Consider the following 7,069-nt stretch of genomic DNA (forward strand, 5'->3'; position numbering starts at 1 on the left):
TGCTTGATTTCCTCAATTCATGCAGCTGGTTGATCCACTCAGCTCATAAAACCACTTCTTTACAACAAAGGTCACCTCTTGATCACATTTCTGTTAAGTTAATCTTGCCTCCTCGGCGACTTACTCTATTGCAGATTGTTTTTAATTGGTCACAACAGGTTGAAAGTACATGCTTGCCATTCATAGCAGCATATTCTTGCTCTTCTGTGTTCTCTAATGTTGAAGCAGGATAGCATTCTAAAGAGAATAATTATTATTAATGATATTGCATTCCTGTTCTTAGATGCAAACAAAAGGACAAGGGAAAAATAAATAAATTTTTAAAATCATGTAGAAAACCTAGCAAGCAGCTGGGAGCAAAGACTGGTTGAAGCTGAGGTTCATGGAAGTTTAACTTAATTTTATTAGCAAATTGGCACTCAGCTTGCTATCTAGGAAGTCTATGTAGATTTTAGGGGGCATCAAACATAATGGGCAAGATCTAATGGCCATAGTTTTCAGTTCTGTTGCAGTTAAGTCTCTAGTTTGTCCCTATGTCTACCTCTCACCCTCTCTCTAGAAGAAATGAGAAAGGAGAAATATAGTTATGGTAATGCTCTTCTGGTGAATGGTGTAAACCGTTCTGGCAGATTCTTTACATTATTCATTCTACCACAGTAAGGAAAGGCAGAAAAGACTGATGTGTAGAGAACAGCAACGAACTTTACTTTTCATACAGAAGACAGTGTTATGCAGTATACAACTAGTGCCACTTACATCTGGACAATTGTATGTTACTGTGCATTTTTCCTAAACTGTTCATAAAATACTAAGTTCAGCTGTTTTATTGAAGAAATGTAATTACCTTGATTATCGGTTCCCAGGAGGTATTTTGTCTTCCATACTAAACAGAAAAGTAACATCACCTTTTGTAGAGCAACAGGAAAAACTGAATATGCTAAAAAGCTTGTTAGAATAAAGGAAAAGTAGCTTAATTTAAACTAGATTTGTAGTTCAGATGTTTATATCTATATTACCATGTTATATCAGGGCTTTATTTTGCACTTCAATCCACCATGCCAACTCAAAAGACTTCAGTGTATCAATTAGTTTACTAAATGGAGATATTATTACCTGAAACTTGAAGATACGAGTGAAGAAGCAAAACTAGCAAAAACTTAGGTTCTCTTCCCAGAAGTATAGCCCCTAGAGCAAGCTTACTCTACCATGGGCTTGTCTGCAGTATAGCACAGGTTCATCTTCACAAACATGCACCAATTCTATGGTCCTACATTCTTCTCAGGAGAAAAACAAGGTATAGGAATTCAAGAAGGACTTGTTCTGAGTGGGAACACAGGTAGAAGAGATAGTTTGAAAGCTGTGATTATTTTGCCAAAATATGATGTTATTGAACAGTGGCAAGTCCCAGCTGAACAAAGACAGATGATTTGGATGAAAAAACTCAAGTCCAAGTGAGTGTAAATTGTAACCTGCATTCAGGAGCGGTTACCAGCAACTGTGTAGGCTTATAATAGATTTGCCAGAGTCCAGGAAAGACTTCTGTGCCAGCAGATATATATGAGATTGTTTCTGTTGTAAAGAGTTTACAGATTGAATAGGTAAGACAAGGATGAAAACAAGAAATGGTATGTCAAGGCTCGGAAAGATTTACGCTAATATTCTCTCCTTTTTTTAAAACTGTGTAGAAAAGAGGCCCTAATCCACCAGTATCTTCAGTTTCTTTCTTCTGGGGATGGATATTAAAATCAACAGAGTTTGAGTTGCCTTTGTGCTGAGTATTAAATAAGCATCTTAAATTCTCCTCACCTTTCTTTTTCTATTACTTTTATTTGTTTGTTTGTTTGTTTCTGTTGGGGTTTATCTTGGTGTTCTGTTTTTGTTAAGGCTGCCACAGCTTCAGGAGTAAACTGTTTATTAACATTAGAAAGAAAAACAGCAGTCCTTTTCCCACCTTTACTTTATAGTCTGAAAGAGAGGTTGTTTCTTTTAGGTCATAAGCTTTTCAATTCTATGTGTGAAATGATGGAATTACTAAAAGAAAGACAAAAATATCAGTTACGCTCTTGGTTCTACAATAAATTATTTCAGGATAATTCTTACCTCTGGTCATCATATAATATAAATCCCAGGAGAAGAGGGATGTAAAGCAACCTTTGCTATATGCCTCTCTGCTGTATTTTCACCAGAAAAAAATGAAGGATTTGGAGAATTTAATCTTAGTACAGTTTTCTTGTGTTTGAAGTTCCTGTTGCTTTTTTTTCCTTTTGTATAATATCAAAATGTACATTTTAATTTAATATTATTTTATTGTTTTAGTTTCTGAAGCTAAAGTATTACCTAAGAGTACACAAATTTAAAATATAGGTTTAAGATTGTGTCACTATTTGAAGAAAAAACTACCACAGCTCTTCATCATTAATAAAATGGCAAGTCCACATTACATATAAATATTTAAAAAAATATCTTTATTCTGGTCTTGATTTTAAATTTGCTCTTCTGCATGATCTGGACTTGCATGAACCAACCATGTGTCCTGTTGGAGTAGATCCAGCTTGAAATCTGAATGGATCAGAAATCACAGAACTTGGGGCATGAAGTGTTCATATTCATAAAGTGGTCGCATACAGAGGAGTAGAAACTAAACTTCAACTTTCTCAAAGAAATTCTTAAGAATTGTCATTAGTTCTAGGCCTGGATCTTGCTATCAATAAAAGTGCATGTTTTTCTTAATTTGGAATCTTAAACTGGGATACAGCCTGGGATGGGGGCTGGCTAGCAACCAATCCTAAATGGAAGAACAAGCCTAAAATTCTTTGTTGTTTTCAACAGGAAAAATGAAGAACATTTAACTCCTATGAAGCAAAGTTCAGAACATTCTTATCAGAATGATTAGCTTGCTTATTCTGGATATGATTCGATGCACATTACTTGCTTTGTTTTTTGATGGTATGGATGTGTAGCTTTGTGCGGCTACAAGCACGGCACCTTAGCCTATATCCAGCAGTGTCAAGGTTTTCACTCCTCCCACTCATTTCCTCCTAGAAGTTAGTAGGCTGGCAGTGTGCAAGAGGTGAGCAGTGGACACAGGCTAAACCAACTGACCAACAGGATATTCCATAGTATATGATGTCATGCTCAGAAAAGGAGTGACATTGGGTATTGTCTTCACAAAAACTGGTACATGTGCTGAGGCTCAGCTGTCCAGGATGTGGTTGTCTTTCTTGGGCTGCAAACACACATTGCCAGCTTGTGTGGACCTTCTCATGAACCAGCACTCCATAGTCGTTCTCCCCAGGGCTCATATTTGCATTCATAATACACCTTGCTTGTTGTGCAGTGTGATACAAGGGTATGAAAAAAATGGAAGTTTTCAGTCTAGCCACTATTATAAAACCTTGATTTCTCTATTTTAGTTCAAAAAGTGGAATTAGAATATGATTGCTCAAAAAAAAAACCCAATTCTTTCTAAAACCAAGTGGTTGGGTTGAATTAATTTAAAAAGTCTAAGACACATTCGTAATACTTTTGTCATTAGTTGTGGTCTGTTCAGCTTCAATTTCTTGTGCCTTTTGCAATGCAACATCTTTAAATATTACAAAGTATGAAGAGCTTAATCCATTTGCACCCTATGAAGATAAGCTGAAAAAGTTTAGATTATAGTGGCTTTAAATAGAAGAGCATAGATTAGATTAGACATTAGGAAGAAATTATTTAGTGTGGAGGTGGTGAGCCACTAGAACAGGCTGACTAGATGAATTATGGATGCTCCCCCCCTGGAAGTGTTCAAGGCCAGGTTGGATGGGGTTTTGAGCAACCTAGTCTAGTGGGAGGTGTCTCCGCCTATGGCAGGAGGGTTGAGCTAGATTATCTTTAAGGTCCCTTCCAACCCAACATTCTATGACTCTGTGATTCCATGATCTAGAGCAACTGTGTGATGGGTTGTCTGTGTCTTTTCCTTCTAGACAGGTCAAAATGACTAGACTTGTTACAAAGCAGAAAGTGCTACATAAGAGCTCTTTGTTAGCATTAATAATTGCACGGAAAGCTCCAAGAGGTGCTATTCATGACGGCATGTTTTACTTACAATGTCTCTATAAAGACAAATGGCTGTCTTATAAATCAGTCTGACAATAAAATACTATTTGCTGCAAAACAAAATGAATACTATGTTTTTTTAAAAGTATTAAAATTAAAATATTACTCCTTTATCTCAGGTCAAATGTAGTCTTACAGAATATGCAATCTGAGTTTCAGAAACAGTTCACAAAATAAGGCCATTAATAAATGTAGGAAATCATATGCTATTTTTATTTCTAATCAAGGGATGTATTCTAAAGAATTATGTTGATAAGGATCTATTAACAAAGATTTGGTGTTCCAAGGAGCTGCATGTCAGAACTGAATGCAAAAAAGTGAACTCATTCGTAAAACGATTACCAGTGTTGTATCCCTGGTCTCAATTAACTGCCAGCTGAAGTCACATTCTCTTAATGTGATTCATTTTAACATAACAAGAGTAAATAGTTTTGCCATGCAGAACAAACTGATTATTTCAGACACAGTGGAGACCTTAGTTAAAATGTCAGCCAGGTTATGAATTCATGCTAAATAAGTTAATGAAAAGATAAATATCAGTGACAACAGTGCTTCCAGATGTAACTTGTATTATGCCTAAAAAGGAAGCTTTTATCCTTTTTTCTTACTTTTTTTTTTTTTCTCCCAGTCTAATAGACATTTTCTTTGAAATGCAGAATTTCCTGTACCACTTGAAAATAATTGGTAAGTTGAGAGTTTCACCTGTTTTCACCAAGATTAAAAAGTGTACATATACTTCTATGGATTAATCTTGTTAATTTTCAGTCCTTTGGTATAAGAGTCTGTGCCACTGGGAATTGCTTTTACGATGTATAACACTTGTACATTTTGTACACAAAATAATTTCAACACACCCTCAGGTAGGATTTATGTAACAGTTAACCCTAACCACTCCAATGCTTTCATCAAGCTGGCTTTCTTAAAGAACTACATTGATAAAGTCTCTCATCTTTCAACAAATAAATGGTCCTTTTGATTTCAAAGCACACATTTTATTCCTCGTTCTTCACCAACTCCTTTTTTTTTTCCTGTGTTTTGTTATTTTTTAAAAAAAAAACTTGTATAGCTACATATTACAGTCGTGCTCCTTCCTCCCTTACACATTCTTCAGAAGTTATGCAATAAGAAAATTGTATTAGAATATTAAAAAATTAGCCAGCATTGTGGTGTTTCAGCAAAGAAACTAGTAGTCCTTCACTTCAAGAGTTCATTACATCTTTTATCCTGTTCAAAAACAGGAGAAAAATCTTTAGATCTTACCTTTGTATTTTATTTTCCCGTTAGTATTTTCAAAGTTAATAGTCATAGAATCATTAAGGTTGGAAGGGACCTTAAAGATCATCACGTTCCAACCTCCCTGATATGAGCAGGGACGCCTCACATTAGACCAGGCTGCACAAAGCCTCATCCAACCTGGCCTTGAACACCTGCTGGGAGGGGGCTTCACAACCACCCTTGGCAACATATTCTAGTGCCTTACGACCCTCATAGTGAAGAATTTCTTCCTGATATCTAACTGAAATCTACCCTTCTTCAGTTTAAAACCATTACCCCTTGGCCAGTCAGTACCCTCTCTGCTGAAAAGCCCCTCCCCAGCTTTCCTGTAGGTCCCCTTCACGTACTAGAAGGTGCAATAAGGTCTCCCCAGAGCCTTTTCTCCATAAGAGTTTTGAAAGTTATTGACATAAACATATGTTATAGACAGGTGTGATGCTTCAAACTGTTGTCAGTCCTTACTTTTGTAAGATTTATTCACTGTTTGCTGAAAAAAAATGTCCGGTCTTCACATTAAACAGGTGAAATTAGAAAAATACATAATAAAGTAAACATCTTATTTCTATAAGGCATTCATAGGTCTGGAAAATTCATTTTTTCTGTTGTTCAGTCAACATAGGCACCCTACAAGTAATGGAAGTGATAGAAAAAACCATCAGAGATAATGGTACTTTGTTACTCCTCTCATTCTTGGTGTTTGGAGAGCAAAACTAAAACATTTTAGAAGTTTTCATTGTACATTCTTTAAAATATCTTTAATTAAAAAGAGATATATTACGGCTTTTCTGTTTCTGAATAATATTAGTGATGGTGAAATATGAAAATGTGTTTAATGAGGGAAAACCAGTCTCTTTTTCTTTCAAGACACATTTTGTAAATATTTACAAGAGGGGACCTAATTAAAGTCTATAAATACAGGAGGGCTGGGCGTCAAGAAGGCAGGGACAACCTCTTTCCACTTGTGCTCCATGATAGAACGAGGGGCAATGGATTCAAACTCAAACACCGGAAGTTCCACCTCAACATGAGGAAGAACTTTACTGTGAGGTTAACAGAGCACTGTAACAAGCTCCCCAGAGAGGTTGTGGAGTCTCCTTCTCTGGAGACTTTCAGGACCTGTCTGGATGCCTTTCTGAGTGATCTGCCTTAGTTACTGTATTATGTATTATGAAGGAAATTTTTGTCCATATTTTTAACAATTCATATTTGAAGGAGTCTCCTCCAAGACTCATACCTGAGTGCATTTTATGAAAACATAAAATATATTACTTTTGCAATCACAGTTCGTGATACCTGAATATTCTTGAAGGCTGTATGGATTCAACCAGCATCACACTTCAGTTCTACACTTACCATTCACTAGTTCCACTCTTCCTTTTATTACATCACTGTTTCTTTTCTGAAAAGTGATAAAAAAGGTAATGAAATAATTAAATCACCTATTATATTACCAAAAATAGTAAATTTATCCTATATTAATATTCCAGTTGTATTCCATGACACAACAGAAAACTATTAATGACATTTGAATGTATTTTGCTGCAAAAGGAGCCTTTACCTCCAAATCTGTGACATTTCTCCTATGAATATCAATGCAGCTGCTTTGTTGCCTATCTTATGAAGTAGCCATCTTTGCCTTCTTTCTAAAAAGCATGATGATTCTCCTCATTTTTGTTTTATAAAGAATGCAGGAGTACAC

The sequence above is a fragment of the Apus apus genome, chromosome 2 (genome assembly GCF_020740795.1).
Source record: "Apus apus isolate bApuApu2 chromosome 2, bApuApu2.pri.cur, whole genome shotgun sequence".
Lineage (NCBI taxonomy): Eukaryota > Metazoa > Chordata > Aves > Apodiformes > Apodidae > Apus > Apus apus.